Source organism: Lissotriton helveticus, chromosome 1_1, assembly GCF_964261635.1.
Source record: "Lissotriton helveticus chromosome 1_1, aLisHel1.1, whole genome shotgun sequence".
NCBI lineage: Eukaryota > Metazoa > Chordata > Amphibia > Caudata > Salamandridae > Lissotriton > Lissotriton helveticus.
Window position 1 is genome coordinate 1,519,332,768 of NC_136057.1, and position 19,755 is coordinate 1,519,352,522.

The 19,755-nt window shown below is 46.8% G+C and overlaps 7 pseudogenes; all 7 read left to right on the forward strand.

Moving 5' to 3' along the window:
- The first annotated feature begins 8,973 nt into the window (after positions 1 to 8,973).
- LOC144781523 (5S ribosomal RNA) lies at positions 8,974 to 9,092 on the forward strand (annotated as a pseudogene).
- Positions 9,093 to 10,534: 1,442 nt separating this feature from the next.
- Positions 10,535 to 10,653, forward strand: LOC144781586 (5S ribosomal RNA; annotated as a pseudogene).
- A 557-nt stretch (positions 10,654 to 11,210) lies between these two features.
- On the forward strand, positions 11,211 to 11,319 carry LOC144777268 (5S ribosomal RNA; annotated as a pseudogene).
- Positions 11,320 to 13,120: 1,801 nt separating this feature from the next.
- On the forward strand, positions 13,121 to 13,239 carry LOC144777157 (5S ribosomal RNA; annotated as a pseudogene).
- Positions 13,240 to 14,271: 1,032 nt separating this feature from the next.
- LOC144777367 (5S ribosomal RNA) lies at positions 14,272 to 14,390 on the forward strand (annotated as a pseudogene).
- Positions 14,391 to 15,749: 1,359 nt separating this feature from the next.
- On the forward strand, positions 15,750 to 15,868 carry LOC144781148 (5S ribosomal RNA; annotated as a pseudogene).
- A 550-nt stretch (positions 15,869 to 16,418) lies between these two features.
- Positions 16,419 to 16,536, forward strand: LOC144777931 (5S ribosomal RNA; annotated as a pseudogene).
- The last annotated feature ends 3,219 nt before the right edge of the window (positions 16,537 to 19,755 follow it).

Here is a 19,755-nt window from a genome sequence, read left to right on the forward strand (position 1 = left end):
TGCGGTTTCCCTGTGCTCTTGCCGTATTCTACATGCTAAAGGCTCTAGCGCTATAGCAAATAACTGGGGGGATAAGGGGCACCCCTGTCGCGTGCCCCGACCAATAGCAAACGGCTCTGAGGTGAACCCCCCCACCTGAACCCTGGCCGAGGCATCTGCATAGAGGACCTGAATCCATTTGAGAAAGATCGGCGGAAACCCCATTCGACGAAGTATATACCACATATAACCCCTTTCAATCGAATCAAACGCTTTTGCAGCATCCAGGAGAGCAGCCACCGCTGCCAGGTCTGGGTTAAGTACATGAAACATGCCAAATATAGTTCTCAAATTCAAAGAAGTAGAGCAGTCCGGGATGAACCCCGACTGATCCGGGAGGACTAGGAGGGGCATTAATGGGAGCAATTTGGTGGCTAAAACTTTTGCCAATATTTTCGTGTCCAGATTGATCAGTGATAGGGGGCGATATGACTCACATTTAGCAGGTGGCTTATCCTTTTTAAGCAGGGTAATAATGAGGGCCTGACGCAAGGATGGTGGGAGTTCGCCCGTCTCAAGAGCCTCAGCATACATGGCCAGCAGGTGGGATACCAAAATATCGGCATACGCTTTATAAAATTCTGCCGTGAGCCCATCGGGCCCGGCGCCTTATTGTTAGGCAGCGCGAGGATGGCCTAACGGACATCCTCTTCAGTGATTGGCAGGTCCAAGTACTTCCTTTGTATATCCGATAGCCAGGCGCACGCAGTGTCTTCTAAATAGACATCTAGGGCAGCGACATCCGTCTCCCCCCGACATGTATGTGTTAGCGTAGAACGCGTGAAATTGTTCGACTATGGATTGTGGAGAGTAATGCAGTGTCCCATCCGTGCCTGCAATGTGTTCAATGAGAGGGTTGTAGGTCCTATCCCGTAACCTGTTGGCTAGAACCCTCCCCGACCTACCACCCTCGCCATAAGCCCTGGCCACATGTCGTTTAGAAAGATATTTGATTTTGACTTCTGCAAGTGAATTGTATTCCTCAACGTATTTGGGCGAGTGTAGCTTGTGTTGGCGTGAGGTTATATTGACGTTCAAGATTCTCATGTTCTAAGATCAGGGAGGATCCCTGCAGTAGTGCTAATGCATACCCCCCTGATGGTCACTTTAAACGCCTCCCACAGGATGGCCTGGCTATCCACGGTCCCTACATTATATGTAAAATATTGTAGTATAGCCGTTCTGATGGCTGCCGTGTAAGTCGGGTCCAGAAGCGCCTCGGCCCTGAAACGCCATGTGAAGGGTCTATGCGACTGTAACGGGACAACAAACTCCAGAATGACTGGGTTATGATCCGATAGTGTGCGTGGGAGTGTGTGTATCCCCACCACCCAGCGCTAAGCAGCCAGTAATCTAAGCGTGACCAGCTATTAAATGCGGGTGTAACATGCGTGCCCTCTAGCCGTCCCGTATTGCGCACTCGCCAGGCATCTACCAAATCCAGCTCCAACATCATATCAGTGACACATTTGGCAACTTTAACCATTCGCTCACCTTCAGGATTGGACTTATCAACCAGGGGGTTGAGGTGTGTATTCAGGTCTCCCCCCAAAAGGAGCGGCACCTCCGGCCAGGACCGCACCACCGTGAGCATTTGCAAGAAGGGTGATATATCATCTACCACAGGGCCATACATGTTGATTATTGTCACAAGAGTGGGATCTATTTTGCCATGCACCATCGCCCAGCGCCCTTCGGTGTCTGTGTTAGTACGCAACGCTGTAAACTCTACTCCTCTCTTAACCAAAATCAGGACCCCTCTGGCGTAAGCGGAATACGAGGAAGCCAGCCTATATGCCGCCCATCTACTTGCTACAGTGGTTTCAGTAGTTTTACTCAAATGAGTTTCCTGGAGAAGGGCTATTTTCACATTATGCCTATCTAGGTGAGCGAGAACTTGTCTGATCTTACGAGGTGAATTGAGCCCTCTCACATTCCAAGTTATGCATATGCCCCTATCTCCACAAAATACCATTATCCAGTAGTATGACACCTCACTGTCGAACTCACACATCACGATCCAACCACTCCCCATGTACTGCAGGCTGAAAAAAACCAACCCCCCCTCCCCCCACCCACTTCAGCAACTGCAACAAGCCAAAGACATACCCCACATACAACTCCCACTCCCTCAAAACCAAAATTGAATGAAACCTCAGCTGGGTCGTGCCCATGGGGGATCGTAGCGGCAGGTCTTCACCTCATCATGTGAGGTAGAGGGGCCACCTAAGATACATCAAATCCCACACCTCAGTCGCACCCCAGGTGTCGCTCTAACCTGCGAACTCTGCACCGATCAGCCAGGCAGTCGTCAAAGCTAACAATGTCATCATTATTCACGTGGCGTATTCTAATGAGAAGCAACAGTAGGGTCCCAAATCTCAACAGTACGCATCGGCATTTCCACAATAACATCATAAGATACATCAGTAAACAAGGCACTCAATAAGCCCGCCTTCTCTGGCCCTTATGTTTCAATCCAGCTCAACCGAGCGCACCAATGCTCACTCACTGTGTACGAAGTCCTGCGTCTCGTCTGTCCCAAAATATAGTCCATCATGAGGGTTTGTCCAGCCGAAGCCATAAAAGACTATACAAACAGAGACTTCCTGGCGTACACACAATGTCAGTCATCAATGTCACCTGTGTGAGCAGGATATCTGCTCCGACGGCGCAGTGATTTAGCATAGTCCATCGCTAATTTAGGATTCGTGAAAATCTTAGAGTCAGCTGCCTCACCGATACGCAGTCGCGCCGGGTACAGCATGGCGTATCTAATTTTTTCTTGCATCAGCATCTTCTTCACTCCCTGGAATTCCTTACGCGCTGCCTGGACAATGGTCGTAAAATCAGGAAAGATGGAGAGCGTATTTCCCTGGTAATTAATGGTGCCCCTTTGGCGCGTGATGGTTAACACCGTATTGCGGTCTCTATAATTTAACAGTCTGGCAATTATCGGCCGAGCCGGGGCCCCCGGGGGGGGGACACGCCGCCAAGGACCGATGCGCACGCTCCACCGCGAACATGGGTGACAGGGATTCCGCCCCACAGACGTCACGCAAAAGGTTTTCGACATAATCCTCGAGGCGACCTACGTTGGTGGTTTCCGGTACGCCTAAAATGCGTACGTTGTTGCGCCTCGAGCGCGCCTCTATATCTTCATTCTTGGCCTGGATCACTGCAAGTAATTTCGCCATGTCTGATTGCTTCGAGCTGACCTTCTGCAGACCATCTTCCGCATCTGAAATGCGCTGCTCTGCTTCTCCGAGTCTCGCAGCCTGCTTATCGAGCTTAGAGGAGAAGTGATCCATCCGCCCATTTAAAGCTTCAATTTTTCCATCAATGGCTTGAAGGCTAGCATGGATGGCGGCCAGCGATTTCTCTAAGGCCGTCGGCACTGGCGTTGATGAATCAAGTTCTGTATCCAAGGAGACCTGTTGCGACGACTTACCACCTTTGCGCTGCTCAAACGTAAGCTTTGACTGAGTTTTTTCGGGCTTGCCCATAGCAACGCCTGATATAGCCAGTCTTGTCAAGCTGAAATGAGGTCAGTTCACGCTATGTTGGGGACAGCTATCCCACTGATTACTGTAGGTTAGGACCAGCCCTGACCGGAAGGCTCCCCGCTGAACTTGGCACAATGATGCTTCTGGGAGGCCAGCACTAGCTCAATGGGCTCCAAAGGCGCTTCTGCACACTCCGAGCACCTCCCCCGCTTGACCTCACAGGTCCAGGCTCATTCCGCAAAAGCCACAGTCCTCAAGCCTCCCAACTCCAGCTAAATGCCAGTCACGCTAGGCTGCCTCAGCTCTCAGGCCTCTACACTGGTGGAACATGCAGGGGTCACTGTGCACCTCCACGTAGTCGTTGATGCAGCGCTTCAGCCCCCAAGGCCCTCGCCAATTGCCGCTGCGGTACCTGCCTCCACCACGTCTCTGTTACTCCCGATGCCCCGGGGGAACCGCGCCTCAAAAGATCAATCGCCGGTGCCCGACTCACCACAGGGAGCAATCGCGGCCCTGATGCGGGCCGCAAATCCAGCCGCCCCCACAGTCTCCCCCGCGGACTCCACCGGGCGCTCCGATTTTCACCGCCAAGGGCCGGCACTCACTCCGCTCTTCCCCCACACTGTCAGGCCGCACCAACAGAGCGCCTCCAGGCCGCCAGCGTCTCTCCGCCCGTCCGCTATGCACATATTTGCATTTACATAGGAATTCGTTATTTACCACCAACTAATAGTTGGTGGTAAATAACGAATCCTTAACCACATCGCTACGGCGGCTATTCCACCGCAGCGCTAAGGGGGCCACACGGCGGGCGCATGCTGGTGACGGAACCGCTCCGTCACCAGCCGCGGTTGAGCTGTGCTCAGGACGGAGCTTTTCCGTCATGGCCCCGCCCGCTCAATAGAACGCGCCGTGCAGGCACGAAATCAGCGCCGCGCAGGCGCGTCGGGCGGGCCATGACGGAACCGCTCCGTCATCAGCACAGCGCCACCGCGGCTGATGACGGAACGGTTCCGTCATCAGCATGGAACCGGTTAAAGCCCAGAAGCACTGTTTACAGTGCTTCCTACATCTCATTTACCGATTCGGTAAATACTGATTTGGTAAATGATGATTCGGTAAATACCGAATCGGTAAATACCGATTTGTTATTTACCGAATCGGTAAAAAAGCCTCCTACATAGGAAAAGTTTATTACCGGTCGTTAACGGCCGAATTCGGCCGTTAACGACCGGTAATGGCCTACCTACATCTGGCCATTAGCCCACAAAGTCAGTGCTCTTCATGCCTAAGGCCATACCACCCTGAAAGCACCTCACCTCGCCTGAACTCAGAGCAACATTAAAGTCAGGCTGGTTAGTACCTGTATGGGAGACCGTCTGGTAATACCAGGTATTGTAGGCTTTTAATAATTTAATTTTTTGCTTTAGGTGAATGAGGGTGGCTTGTCTCACTTGATATGGCCAGCACTGAAGTAGAATGAAAAAATAACAAGACACCAAAGTCAGTGCTCTGCATGCCTATGGCCACCCTGATCCCAGAAGTTAAGCAGAGTCTGGCTTAGTTATTACCTGGATGGAAGACTGCCTGTGAATACCAGGGGCAATTGGCTTTTCATCTTTTCTTTTACTTTAGGTGAATGAGGGTGGCTTATCTCACTTGCTATGGCTAGCACTGAAGTAAAATGAAAAAAGCTAATACCCCAAAGTAAGTGCTCTTGATGCCTATGGCCATATCACCCTGAATGCACCTGATCTTGTCTGATCCCAGAAGTTAAGAAGGGTGGTTCTTGTTAGTATCTGGATCGAGACCGCCTGGGAATAAGAGGTGCTGTTGGGTTTTCATCTTTTTTTATTTGCTTTATGTGAATGAGAGAGGGTTGCCTTACTTGCTATGGCCAGCACTGAAGTAGAATGAAAAATGCGAAGAGCACCAAAATCAGTACACTTTATCCCTAAGGTCAATCCACATTTTAAAAGCACCTGAACTCCTGTGATCTCACACGTTAAACATGGCTGGGCCTGGTTAGTTCCTGAATGTAAGACCACGTTGGAATAGCATGTGTTGTAGGCTTTTCATCTTTTTTTTACTTTAGGTGAATGAGAGAGTCTTATCTTACTTGCTTGGCCAGCACTGAAGTAGAGTGAAAAATGCAATGACCCCTAAAGTCAGTAAACTTCATGCATAGGGCCATACCACCCTGAAAGCACCTGAACTCCTTTGATCTCAGAAGTTATTCAGGATCAGCCTGGCTAGTTTCTAGATGGGAAAACACGTGGGAATACCAGGTGCTGTAGGCTTTTCATCTTTTTTTTTCTCTTTATGTGAAAGTCAAGTGAACTGGGTTTAATCCATCATCATTCTTTAGCTCACTCCACCACCCCAGTTCATACATGGCCATATGCAAATCAGTCTGACCCTGTGCCTCATGGGAACAGTCCAGCCCGAACTGCCAAGCCATGTCTTCCCTGGACCGAAAACAAGCATCCTGGGACCGGTTTCCGGGTTTATAACCCTCATCAGCCAGGCTATCTTGAATCCAGTGGCAAAGTGAGCATGGGACCCACGTCTGGGCATACCCTGCCAACTTAGGGCGAACTTAGCAAAACAAGGGGATGATGGACGGAGTGTTGAACATTGGTAGCACTCACCCCTAGTCAACTGATCTGGGTTTAATCCATCATCATTCTTTAGCTCACTCTGCCTCCCCAGTTCAGACATGGCCATACGCAAATCAGTCTGACCCTGTGCCTCATGGGAACAGTCCAGCTCGCACTGCCAAGCCATGTCTTCCCTGGACCGGAAACAAGCATCCTGGGACCGGTTTCTGGGTTTATAACCCTCATCAGCCAGGATATCTTGAATCCAGTGGCAAAGTGAGCAAGGGACCCACGTCTGGACATACCCAGCCAACTTAGGGCGAACTTAGCAAAACCAAAGGGGATGATGGACGGAGTGTTGAACATTGCAAGCTCTCACCCCCAGTCAACTGATTTGGGTTTAATCCATCATCATTCTTTAGCTCACTCCGCCACCCCAGTTCAGACATGGCCATATGCAAATCAGTCTGACCCTGTGCCTCATGGGAACAGTCCAGCCTGAACTACAAAGCCATGTCCGCCCTCGACCGGAAACTAGCATCCTGGGACCAGTTTCTGGTTTATAACCCTCATCAGCCAGGGTATCTTGAATCCAGTGGCAAAGTGAGCAAGGGACCCACGACTGGGCATACCCTTCCAATTTAGGGCAAACTTAGAAAAACCAAAGGGGATGTTGGACGGAGTGTTGAACATTGCAAGCACTCACCCCCAGTCAACTGATCTGGGTTTAATCCATCATCATTCTTTAGCTCACTACGCCACCCCAGTTCAGACACCAGGTCTAAACTGGGGTGGCATTGTGCGTAAAAGAATGATGGATTTTACTCAGATCTCTTGACTGGGGGTGAATGATTTGATTTGTTCTGCATTCCGTCCATCAATTGTGTGTATTTTGCTTTCTTATCCTAAGTGCGCCAGGTATGCCCAGATGTGGGTCCTGGGCTCACTGTGCCACTGGAATCAAGCTATCCTGGCTGAAGAGGGGTGAAACCCTGAAACCGGTCCTAGGATGCTTGTTTCCGGTCGTTCGGGCTAGACTGTTCCCATGAGGCAGAGGGTCAAGACTGATTTGCATATGGCCAGGTCTAAACTGGGGTGGCATTGTGAGCAAAAGAATGATGGATTTAACCCAGATCTCTTGACTGGGGGTGAATGTTTTGATTTGTTCTGCATTCCGTCCATCAATTGTGTGTCTTTTGCTTACTTGCTATGGCCAGCACGGAAGTTTAATGAACGATTTGAAGAGTCCCAAAGTCAGTAGCTTCATTCTTGCGGCCATAACACCCTGAAAGCTTCTGCACTGTCTGATCTCAGAAGTGAAGCAGGGTTGGGCTTGGTTAGTACCTGGATGGGAGACCTGCCTGAGAATACCAGGTGCTTTCGGCTTTTCATCTTTTTTTGTTGCTTTAGGTGAATGAGGGTCGCATGGCTCACTTTTTATGGCGAGCACTGCAGCAGAATGAAAAAAGCTACAAGCCCTAAAGTCTGTGCTGTTCATGCCAAAAGCCATACCTCCCTGAAAGCACCTGAACTCAGAAATTAAGCATATGCGGTCCCGGTTAGTACCTGGATGGGAGACCTGCCTGGGAACACCAGGTGCTTTTGGCTTTCCATCTTTTTTTTGTTCCTTTACTTGAATGAGAGTGGCTTGTCTCATTTGCTATGGCCAGCACAGCAGTATAATTAAAAAAGCTACAAGCCCCAAAGATTGTGCTGTTCATGCCTAAAGCCATACCACCCTGAAAGCACCTGAAATCCTCTGATCTCAAAAGTTAAGCATGGTTGGGCCTGGATAGTACCTATATAACCAGGGACTATAGGCTTTTCATCTTTTTTTTGCTTTAGGTGTCTGAGGGTGGCTTTTCTCGCTTGATATGGCCAGCACTGAAGTATAATGAAAAAGGCTAAGAACCCTAAGTCAGTGTTCTTCATGCCTACAGCCATATCGCCCTTAAAGCACCTGATCTTGTCTAATCCCAGAAGTTAATCAGGGTCAGGCTCCATTAGTACCTGGATAGCAGACCGCCTGGGAGTACCAGATGCTGTTGGCTTTTCATTTTTTTGTAGTTTACTTTGGGTGAATTAGGCTAGATTGTCTCACTTACTATACCCAGCACTGAAATCCAATGAAAAAAGCTAAGAGCCCCAAAGTCAGTGCTAGTCATGCCTAAAGCCATACCACCCTAAAAGCACCTGATCTCAGAAGTTAAGCATGGTCAGGATTAGTAAATAAGTGGATGGAAGACTGCATTGGAAGACCATGTGCAGGCGTCTTTTCACCCTTTTTTACTTTATGTGAATGAGGGTGGCTTGTCTCACTTCCAATGGCCAGCACTGAAGTAGAATGAAAATAACTAAGACCCCCAAAGTCAGTGCTCATCATGCTACGGCCATACCACCCTAAAAGCACCTCGTCTGATCTCAGAATTAAAGCAGGGTCAGGCCTGGTTAGTAGCTGGATGGGAGACCATCTGGGAATTCAAAGTGCTGTAGACTTTTCATCTTTTGTTTGCTTTATGTGAATGAGTGTGGCTTGTCTCACTTGCTATGGCCAAGAGTGAAGTAGAATGAAAAAAATGAAGACCCCAAAATCAGTGCTTTCCGCTTCTACCACTCTGAAAACACCTAATCTCATATGATCCCAGAAGTTAAGCAGGGTCGGTCCTGGTTAGTATCTGAATGGGAGACCGCCTGACAATATAATGGGGTGTAGGCTTTTCACCTTTATTTATTTGCTTTAGATGAATGAGTGAGGCTTGTCTTTCTTGCTATGGCCAGCCCTGAAGTAGAATGAAAAATGTGAAGAGCCCCAGAGTCAGTAGCTTCCTGCCAACGGCCATACCACCCTGAAAACACCTGAACTCCTCTGATCACAGAAGTTAAACAGGGTTGGGCGTGGTTAGTTCCTGGATAGGAGACCACATAGGAATACCAGGTGCTGTAGATTTTTCATCTTTTTTTGTTGCTTTAGGTGAATGAGGGTCGCATGGCTCACTTTTTATGGCGAGCACTGCAGCAGAATGAAAAAAGCTACAAGCCCTAAAGTCTGTGCTGTTCATGCCAAAAGCCATACCTCCCTGAAAGCACCTGAACTCAGAAATTAAGCATATGCGGTCCCGGTTAGTACCTGGATGGGAGACCTGCCTGGGAACACCAGGTGCTTTTGGCTTTCCATCTTTTTTTTGTTCCTTTACTTGAATGAGAGTGGCTTGTCTCATTTGCTATGGCCAGCACAGCAGTATAATTAAAAAAGCTACAAGCCCCAAAGATTGTGCTGTTCATGCCTAAAGCCATACCACCCTGAAAGCACCTGAAATCCTCTGATCTCAAAAGTTAAGCATGGTTGGGCCTGGATAGTACCTATATAACCAGGGACTATAGGCTTTTCATCTTTTTTTTGCTTTAGGTGTCTGAGGGTGGCTTTTCTCGCTTGATATGGCCAGCACTGAAGTATAATGAAAAAGGCTAAGAACCCTAAGTCAGTGTTCTTCATGCCTACAGCCATATCGCCCTTAAAGCACCTGATCTTGTCTAATCCCAGAAGTTAATCAGGGTCAGGCTCCATTAGTACCTGGATAGCAGACCGCCTGGGAGTACCAGATGCTGTTGGCTTTTCATTTTTTTGTAGTTTACTTTGGGTGAATTAGGCTAGATTGTCTCACTTACTATACCCAGCACTGAAATCCAATGAAAAAAGCTAAGAGCCCCAAAGTCAGTGCTAGTCATGCCTAAAGCCATACCACCCTAAAAGCACCTGATCTCAGAAGTTAAGCATGGTCAGGATTAGTAAATAAGTGGATGGAAGACTGCATTGGAAGACCATGTGCAGGCGTCTTTTCACCCTTTTTTACTTTATGTGAATGAGGGTGGCTTGTCTCACTTCCAATGGCCAGCACTGAAGTAGAATGAAAATAACTAAGACCCCCAAAGTCAGTGCTCATCATGCTACGGCCATACCACCCTAAAAGCACCTCGTCTGATCTCAGAATTAAAGCAGGGTCAGGCCTGGTTAGTAGCTGGATGGGAGACCATCTGGGAATTCAAAGTGCTGTAGACTTTTCATCTTTTGTTTGCTTTATGTGAATGAGTGTGGCTTGTCTCACTTGCTATGGCCAAGAGTGAAGTAGAATGAAAAAAATGAAGACCCCAAAGTCAGTGCTTTCCGCTTCTACCACTCTGAAAACACCTAATCTCATATGATCCCAGAAGTTAAGCAGGGTCGGTCCTGGTTAGTATCTGAATGGGAGACCGCCTGACAATATAATGGGGTGTAGGCTTTTCACCTTTGTTTATTTGCTTTAGATGAATGAGTGAGGCTTGTCTTTCTTGCTATGGCCAGCCCTGAAGTAGAATGAAAAATGTGAAGAGCCCCAGAGTCAGTAGCTTCCTGCCAACGGCCATACCACCCTGAAAACACCTGAACTCCTCTGATCACAGAAGTTAAACAGGGTTGGGCGTGGTTAGTTCCTGGATAGGAGACCACATAGGAATACCAGGTGCTGTAGATTTTTCATCTTTTGTTTTTGCTTTAGGTGAATGAGGGTGGCTTGTCTCACTTGCTATGGCCAGCACTGAAGTAGACTGAAAAAAATTAAGACCGCAAAGTCAGCGCTCTTCATGCCAAAGACCACCCTGAAAGCAATTGATCTCGTCTGATGCCAGAAGTTGAGCAGGTGTCTGACCTGGTTAGTATCTGGATGGAAGACTGCCTGAGAATACCATGAGGTGTAAGCTTTTTCTTTTTTGCTTTAGGTGAATGAGAGAGTCTTATCTTACAAGCTAAGGTCAGCACTGAAGTAGAATGAAAAATGCGAAGAGCTCCAAAGTCAGTAGCTTCCTGCCAACGGCCATACCACCCTGAAAGCACCTGAATTCCTTTGATCCCAGAAGTTAATCAGGGTCGGCCTGGCTAGTTTCTAGATGGGAGCTCACATGGGAATACCAGGTGCTGTAGACTTCTCATCTTTTTTTTGCTTTATGTGAATGAGGGTGGCTTGTCTCTCTTGAAACGGCCAGCACTGAAGTAGAATGAAAACAGTAAGACCCCAAAGTCACTGCTCTTCACGCCTACGGCCATACCACCCTTAAAGCACCTGATCTCAGAAATTAAGCAGGGTCGGGCTTGGTTAGTAAGTGGATAGGAGATTGCCTGGAAATACCAGATGCTGTAGGCTTTTCATCTTTGTATTTTGCTTTAGGTGAATGTGAGAGGCTTGTCTTACTTGCTATGGCCAGCACTGAAGCTTAATGAAAGATTTGAAGAGCCACAAAGTCAGTAGCTTCATTCCTGCAGCCATAACAACCTGAAAGCTTCTGACCTGTCTGATCTCAGAAGTTAAGCAGGGTCGGGCCTGGTCAGTAACTGGATGGAAGACTGTCTGGGAATTCAAGGTGCTGTAGGCTTTTCATCTTTTTTTTACTTAATGTGAATGAGTGTGGCATGTCTCCCTTGCTATGGCCAAGACTGAAGTAGAATGAAAACGAAGACCCCAAAGTCAGTGCTTTTCGCACAGCACTCCATAACACTCTGAAAGCACCTAATCTTGTATGATCCCAGAAGTTAAGCCGGGTTGGTCCTGGTTAGTATCTGGATGGGAGTTCGCCTGATAGTACCATGAGGTGTAGGCTTTTCACCTTTTGTATTTGCTTTAGATGAATGAGAGAGTCTTGTCTTTCTTGCTTTTGCCAGCATTGAAGTAGAATGAAAAATGCGAAGAGCCCCAAAGTCAGTTACTTCCTGCCAACGGCCATACCAGCCTGAAAACACCTGAACTCCTCTCATCACAGAAGTTAAACAGGGTCGGGGGTGGTTAGTTCCTTGTTAGGAGACCACTTGGGAATACCAGGTGTTGTAGGCTTTTTATCTTTTTTGTTTGCTTTAGGTGATTGAGGGTAGATTGTCTCACTTACTTTGGCCAGCACTGGAGTGCAATGAAAAAAGCTAAGAGCCCTAAAGTCAGTGCTGTTCATGCCTAAAGCCATAGCACCCTGAAAGCATCTGATTTCAGAATTTAAACAGGGTTGGGCTTGGTTAGTAAGTGGATGGAAAACCGCCTGGGCATACCAGGTGCTGTAGGCTTTTCATCTTTTTTTTATTGCTTTAGGTGAATGAGAGAGGTATGTCTCATATGGCCAGCACTGAAGTGAGATGAAAAAAAACATAGACCCCAAAGTCAGTGCTCTTCATGTCTACGACCATACCACCCTGAAAGTACCTCAACCTGTCTAATTTCAGAAGTTAGGCAGGGTCTAGCCTGGATAGTACCTCGATATGAGACCACGTGGGAATACCAGGTTCTGTAGGCTTTTCATCTTTTTTTTTGCCTTATGTAAATAAGGGTGGCTCATCTCACTTGCTATGGCTAGCAGTGAAGTAGAATGAAAAAAGCTAAGAGCCCCAAAGTCAGTGCTCTACATTTTTACAGCTGTACCACCCTGAAGGCACCTGATCTTGTCTGATCTCAGAAATTAAGCAGCATCAGGCCTGGTTTGTACCTGGATGGGCGCCGCCTGTGAATTCCAGGTGCTCTAGGCTTTTCGTCTTTTTTTTTTTGTTGCTTTAGGTGAATGAGGGTGGTTTGTCTCACTTGCTATCGACAGCACTGATATAAAATCAAAAAAGATAACAGCCACAAATTCAGTGTTGTTCATGCCTATTGCCACACCACCCTGAAAGCACCTGAACTGGTTGAAGAAGTTAAGCAGGGTCGGACCTGGTTAGTAACTGGATGGGAGACCACCTGGGAATAAAAGGTGCTGCTGGATTTTCATCTTTATGTTTTTTTACTTCAGGTGAATAGTGTGGCTTGTCTCACTTGTTATGGCCAGCGCTGAAGTAGAATGAAAAAAGCTATGGTGTAGGCTTTTCACCTTTTTTATTTGCTTTAGATGAATGATAGAGGCTTGTCTTTCTTGCTTTTGCCAGCACTGAAGTAGAATGAAAAATGCGAAGAGTCACAAAGTCAGTAGCTTCCTGCCAACGGCCATACCACCCTGAAAACATCTGAACTCCTCTGATCACAGAAGTTAAACAGGGTCTGGCGTGGTTAGTTCCTGGATAGGAGACTACATGGGAATACCAGGTGCTGTAGGTTTTTCATATTTTTTGTTTGCTTTAGGTGATTGAGGGTAGATTGTCTCACTTACTTTGGCCTGCACTGGAGTGCAATGAAAACAGCTGAGAGCCCTAAAGTCAGTGCTGTTCATGCCTAAAGTCATACCACCCTGAAAGCATCTGATTTCAGAAGTTAAACAGGGTCAGGCTTGGGTAGTGAATGGATGAAAGACCGCCTGTGAATCCCAGGTGCTCTAGGCTTTTCGTCTTTTTATTTTTTTGCTTTGGGTGAATGTGGGTGGCTTGTCTCACTTGCTATCGACAGCACTGATGTAGAACAAAAAAAGATTACAGCCACAAATTCAGTGTTCATCATGCCTATTGCTACACCACCCTGAAAGCACCTAAACTGGTTGGATATCGGAAGTTAAGCAGGGCCGCGCCTGGTAAGTAAGTGTATGGGAGAGTACCTGGGAATAAAAGGTGCTGCTGGATTTTCATCTTCATGTTTTTTGCTTTAGGGGAATAGTGTGGCTTGTCTCACTTGCTATGGCCAGCACTGAAGTAGAATGAAAAAAGCTAAGAGCACCCAAAGTCAGTGCTGTTCATGCCTAAAGCCATACCACCCTGAACGCAACTGATCTCGTCTGATCCCAGACGTTAAGCATGGTCTGGCCTATTTCGAACCACGATGGGAGACCGCCTGGGAATAACATTTGCTGTTGGTTTTTCATCTTTATTTTTATGCTTTAGGTGAATGGAGTGGCTTGTTTGATTTGCTATGGCCAGCACAGAAGTAGAATGAAAAAAGCTAAGAGCCCCAAAGACAGTACTATTCATGCCTAAAGCCATACCACCCTGAAAGCAACTGATCTCGTCTGATCTCAGAAGTTAAGCGCGGTCTGGCCTAATAAAAACCGGGATGGGAGACCACCCGGAAATACCAAGTGCTGTAGGCTTTCATCTTTTCTTTTTTTACTTTAGGTGAATGAGGGTGGCATGTCTCACTTGCTAGGGCAAGCACTGAAGTAGAATGAAAAAAGGGACGAGCCCCAAAGTCAGTGCCCTTCATGCCTACGACCACACCCCCTTGAAAGCACGTGAACTCCTCTGATATCAGAAGTTAAGCAGGGTCGGACCTGGTTGGTACCTGGATGGGAGATCGTATTGGAATACCAGGTGCTTTAGGGTTTTCATCTTTTTTTGCCTTATGTAAATGAGGGTGGCTTGTCTCACTTGGTATGGCCTGCACTGAATTGAAATTAAAAAAGCTAAGAGCCCCAAAGTCAGTGCTCTTCATGTTTACTACTGTCCCACCCTGAAAGCACCTGATCTCGTCTGATCGCAGAAATTAAGTAGAGTCGGGCCTCGGTAGTACCTGGATGGGAGACTGCTTGTGAATTCCAGGTGCTGTAGGCTTTTCATCTTTTTTTTGTTGCTTTAGGTCAATGAGGGTGGCTTATCTCACTTCCTATAGACAGCACTGATTCAGAATGAAAAAAGCTAACAGCCACGAATTCCGTGATGTTCATGCCTACCGCCAAACCACCCTGAAGGCACCTCAACTCGTTGGATATCAGAAGTTAAGCAGGGTCGGGTCTGGTTAGTAACTGGATGGAAGACTGCCTGGGAATACCAGGTGTTGTTTGGTTTTTCATTTTTATGTTTTTTGCTTTAGCTGAATGGGTGTGACTTGTCTCACTTACTTTGGCCAGCACTGAGATAGAATGAAAAAATCTAAGAGCCCCAAAGTCAGTGCTGTTCATGCCTAAAGCCATACCACCCTAAAAGCACTTGATGTTGTATGATCACAGAAATTAAGCAGGTCGGGCCTGGTTGATATCTGGATGTGAGACCACCTGGGAATGCTGGGTGCTGTAGGCTTTTTATCTTTTCTTTTTTTTGCCTTAGGTGAAAGAAGGTGCCTTGTCTCACTTGCTATGGATTTCACTGAAGTAGATTGAAAAAAATCTAAAAGTTCCAAAGTCATTCCTGTTCATGCCTCCGGCCTACACCCTGAGAGCACCTGATGTGGTCTGATGTCATAAATTAAGTTGGGTCGGGCCTGGTTAGTACCTGGATGGTAGACCGCCTGCGAATACCAGGTGCTGTAGGCTTTTCATCTTATTTTTTGTTGCTTTAAGTGAAAGAGGGTGGCCTCTCTCACTTGCTGTGGCCAGCACTTAAGTGGAATGAAAAATCTAAGATCCTCAAAAACAGTGCTCTTCATACCAATGGCCCTCCCACAGTGAAAATACCTGAACTTGTCTGATCCCAGTAGTTAACCCCTTCGACGCTCATGACGAGCCCAGCTCGTCATGGAGTTTCCATTGACTTCAATGGAAATTACATTCAAAGCCATAAAACACCTTAGCATCCAAGTGGTTAAGTAGGGTCAAGCCTGGTAGGTACCTGAATGGGAGACCGCCTAGTAGTACCAGAAGCTGTAGGCTTTTCACCTTTTTTTTGCTTTAGGTGAATGCTATGCTATGGGCAGCACTGACGTAGAATGAAAATAGCTACGAGACTTAAAGTTAGTGCTCTTCTCATGCCTATGGCCATACAACCATGAAAGCACCTGATCTCATCTGGTCTCAGAAATTAAGCATGGTGGGGCCTGGTTAGTACCTGAATGAGAGACTGCCTGGGAATACCAGGCGAGATAGGCTTTTCTTCTTTTTTTGTAGCTTCAGGTTAATGAGGGTGGCTTGTCTCACTTGCTATGGCCAGATCTGAAGTAGAATGAAATAAGTTAAGAGCCAAAGTCAGTGTTTTTCAATCCTATGACCATACCACCCTGAAAGCACCTAATCTTGACTGACCCAGAAGGTAAGCAGGGTTGGGCCAGTTTAGGACCTGGATGGGAGATCGCCTGGGAATACTAGTTGCTATAGGCTTTTATGTTTTTTTATTTGCTTTGGGTGGCTTGTCTCACTTACTATGGCCAGCAGAGAAGTAGAATGAAAAAAGCTATGAGCCACAAAATCAGTGCTGTTCATGCCTAAAGCCATACCATCCTGAAAACACATGATCTCAGAAGTTAAGCAGGGTTGGGTCTGGTTAGAACCTAGATGGGAGACCGGATGGGAATACCATGTGCTGTCGACTTTTCATCTTTTGTTTTTGCTTTAGGTGAATGAGGGTGAATGTCTCACTTGCTTTGGTCAGCACTGAAGTAGAATGAAAAAAGCTTAGTGCCCCAAAGACCGTGCACTTCATGCCTATGGCCATATTACCCTGAAAGCACCTGATCTTGTCTAATTTCAGAAGTTAAGCAATGTTGGTCTGGTTAGTACCTGTATGGGCAACCACTTGGGAATACCAGGTGCTATAGGGTTTTCATGAATGTGGGTTTCTTGTCTCACTTACTATGGTCAGCACTGAAGTAGAGTTAAAAAAAGAAGAGCCCCGAAGTCAGTGTTCTTCTTGCCTACTGCAATATCACCCTGAAAGTACCTCAACTCGTCTGATCTCAGAAGTTAAGCGGGATCGGGCCTGGATGGGAGTCCACATGGGAATACTGGGTATTGTAGGCTTTTTATCTTTTTTTTGCTTTAGGTGAAGGCTGGTGGGGTGTGTGCCTTAATATGGCCAGCACTGAAGTATAATGAAAAAAGCTAGCTCCCCAAAGAAAATGTCTGATCTTGAAATCTAAGCAAGTCGACCTCAACAGTACAAAGATGGGAGACCGTGTGGGAATATCAGGTGCTCTAGGCTCTTCCTCTTTTTTTTTGCTTTATTGAATGAGTGTGGCTTGTCTTACTTTCTATGGCCAGCATTGAAGTAGAATGAAAAAAGCTAAGAGCCCCAAAGTCAGTGCTCTTCATGTCTATGGCAAACCACCCTGAAAGCACCTGAACATGTCTGATTTCAGAAGTTAAGAAGGGTCTGGCATGGTTAGCACCTAGATCGGAGACCACCTGTGAATATCAGGTGCTGTAGGCTTTTCATCATTCTTTTTGTTGCTTTAGGTGAATGAGGGTGGCTTGTCTCACTTGCTATGGCCAGCACTTAAATAGAATGAAAAAAGCTAAGAGCCAGAAGTCAGAGTTCATCGAGCCTACGGCCACACCACCCTGAAAGCACCTGATCTCGTCTGATCCTAGACATTAGGCAGATTCGGGCCAGTGTAGACCTGGATGGGGGATTGCCTGGGAATACCAGGTGCTGTAGGCTTTTTATCTTTTTTATTTGTTTTAGGTGAAAGGTGAATGAGGGTGGCTTGTCTCTTTACTATGGCCACACCTGATATAGAATGAAAAAAAAAAAGAGACTAAAAGTCAGAGGAGGCAAGATGGCGACCATGGGGATGGACGCGTAAGCTCACCTCTCCTGCCGTCCCCTCAGGAATACTCTTTGGAGGAGCTGGGAGCGCTTATCGCCATACTTTCAATGTTGCTAAATCCGATAGATTACATATCGGGTATACTGGGCAGAGTACTCACACTGCTAAAAAAGTCCTGAATATTGGCGTTTTTCTCCCGGACGGTGAGACGGTGGAAACGGTGGCCGATGCTGGAAACGTTTTTGGCGTTCCTTCAAAGATCCATCAGGTGTCGCCGAACTTGGTGGGCGGGATCCCTCACAGCTGCCGGCTGTTCGTGGAAATCAGATGGCTTTGCTATACGGCTTCAGGGAGGAAGCAACGTCGGACCAGCTATACCGCCTAAGGGGACCCGCGGGAGACCGCGCGGTCAAGAGGCTACAAACGGTGAGGCTGAATCTGAGGGGGCAGAGAAAACGCCAAAAGGTACTGCTGTGGCGGAGAAGAAAACGAACGACTTAGTAAAAGGTAAAAACACAGCGGGTGATAGCAGAACCATACCTGCAATTTTCACGGCTGCTGAGGAAAAACGGAAGGGGAAAAAACGCCATTGGTTGTGGAGGCTAAACAAACTTGTGCCTGTAATCCTGATGCTCCAACGGTAGCTATGGAAGCTGTGATGGTCATGGAAGAGAGTGAGACTATTGTTTCTATTGAAAGAATTGAAACTGTATCTGCTTGTATGAGCAATGATGTTTGCATGAATAATGACGCTGGAGGCAGTAGCGTGAGTGAAGCCATACAAGATAACGATTGTCAGAATTTGCATACTATGACTGGCGGGCTTGCACAGGCACAGGTACCAGCACAAAAACAAGCACAAGTACAAGCACAGGTTCAGGCACAGATAATGGATGGGGAATCAGGGGATTTCTATTCCCTTTCTGAAAATTCCGCTTCATCTTGTGAGGATTTAGCATTGCAGTACTCCAAACAGATGAATATGGCAGATGATAGTGCTGATAGTACTCACAATGGCGTTGAGGACTTGGATCTGGAAGACTCATGTGATTTTCATGATGAGAGCTCTGTAACAGTGCGGAAAAGAGGAGATTCAGTAATGGAGCAAGGGGGGGCAGGAGATCAACTGCATCCCCCTAAAAAGGGGGTAAAGGATTCAGCCGAACAAAACATTACTTTAAACATGATTTATCAAACTATTCTGTCTCATATGGATGAAACGCGACAGGAGAGTCAAAGAATGCAGAACTCTTGTAGAAGATTGCAAAATTCAATTCGTAGAATGGTAAAATCTCAAGCAGATTTTACGGCAAGGTTCACTGAAGCTGAAGCAAGGATCTCTAATATAGAAGATGAACTTGTCCGACAGAAGGCTGTTACTGAGTCATTGAGTAATAAGAAGGAGGATATACAGTGGAAAATGGCAGATTTCGGAAATCGTGCTCGCCGTAATAATTTGAGACTTATGCAGATACCGGAAGGGAAAGAGGGACAGGACTCTCGTAAATTTATTGGAGAGCTGTTTAAATTGTTTTTTCCTGAACTCTCAAAGTGGGATTGGGATAGGGAAATTGAAGTAGCACACAGATTTCCTTTTAATATTCGGCTGCGACCAGGCCAAGCAGAGGCTAAGCCTAGACCTTTTTTTATTTCCTTTAACAGCTTTTTGGCTAGGGAGGATGTTTTTTTGAACGCACAACCTAATAAGAAAAGAGCGGGGTGGTTTTGAATTTTTTGCCACGCCAGACTTCTGTAACTATACAATGGAAAGTCATTGGCAACTTCGTCAGTTGATTGCTCAATTTCAGAGTAAGGGAGCTCAGGCGTATTTAATGAACCCCGCTAAACTAAAAATTAATTATAAAGAGCATACTCGTTTCTTCCCCAGTGAAGTATCTGCAAAAGAGTTTCTAAGTTCTATGTAGGCTTGGCAGGCTATACTGGAATAACCAATGGGAAAGTGTTTTTTTGCTGTAAAAGATTGATTGCTCTCTCTACTGCTTCGCATGAGTTCTTTAGCGATCTAGTGATTATCTTAGTTTTTTGTGATTCTGGCTTCTCATTGTAGTTGTTTTTTGCTTCACGATTGTATTATTATCTCTGTGAGGGCAGGCAGGGGGCTATGGCAAGCTTTACATCTACCGGACCATAAGTCCTAAAGCCTCGGTAAGGGGTGGGGAAGGGTGGTGGGGGTGCTCATGGAGAGTCAGGGGTCGAGGGGGTCGAGGGGGTGGGAGGGTCAGGGCACGTTGGTGGGGTAAAAAAGGGGTA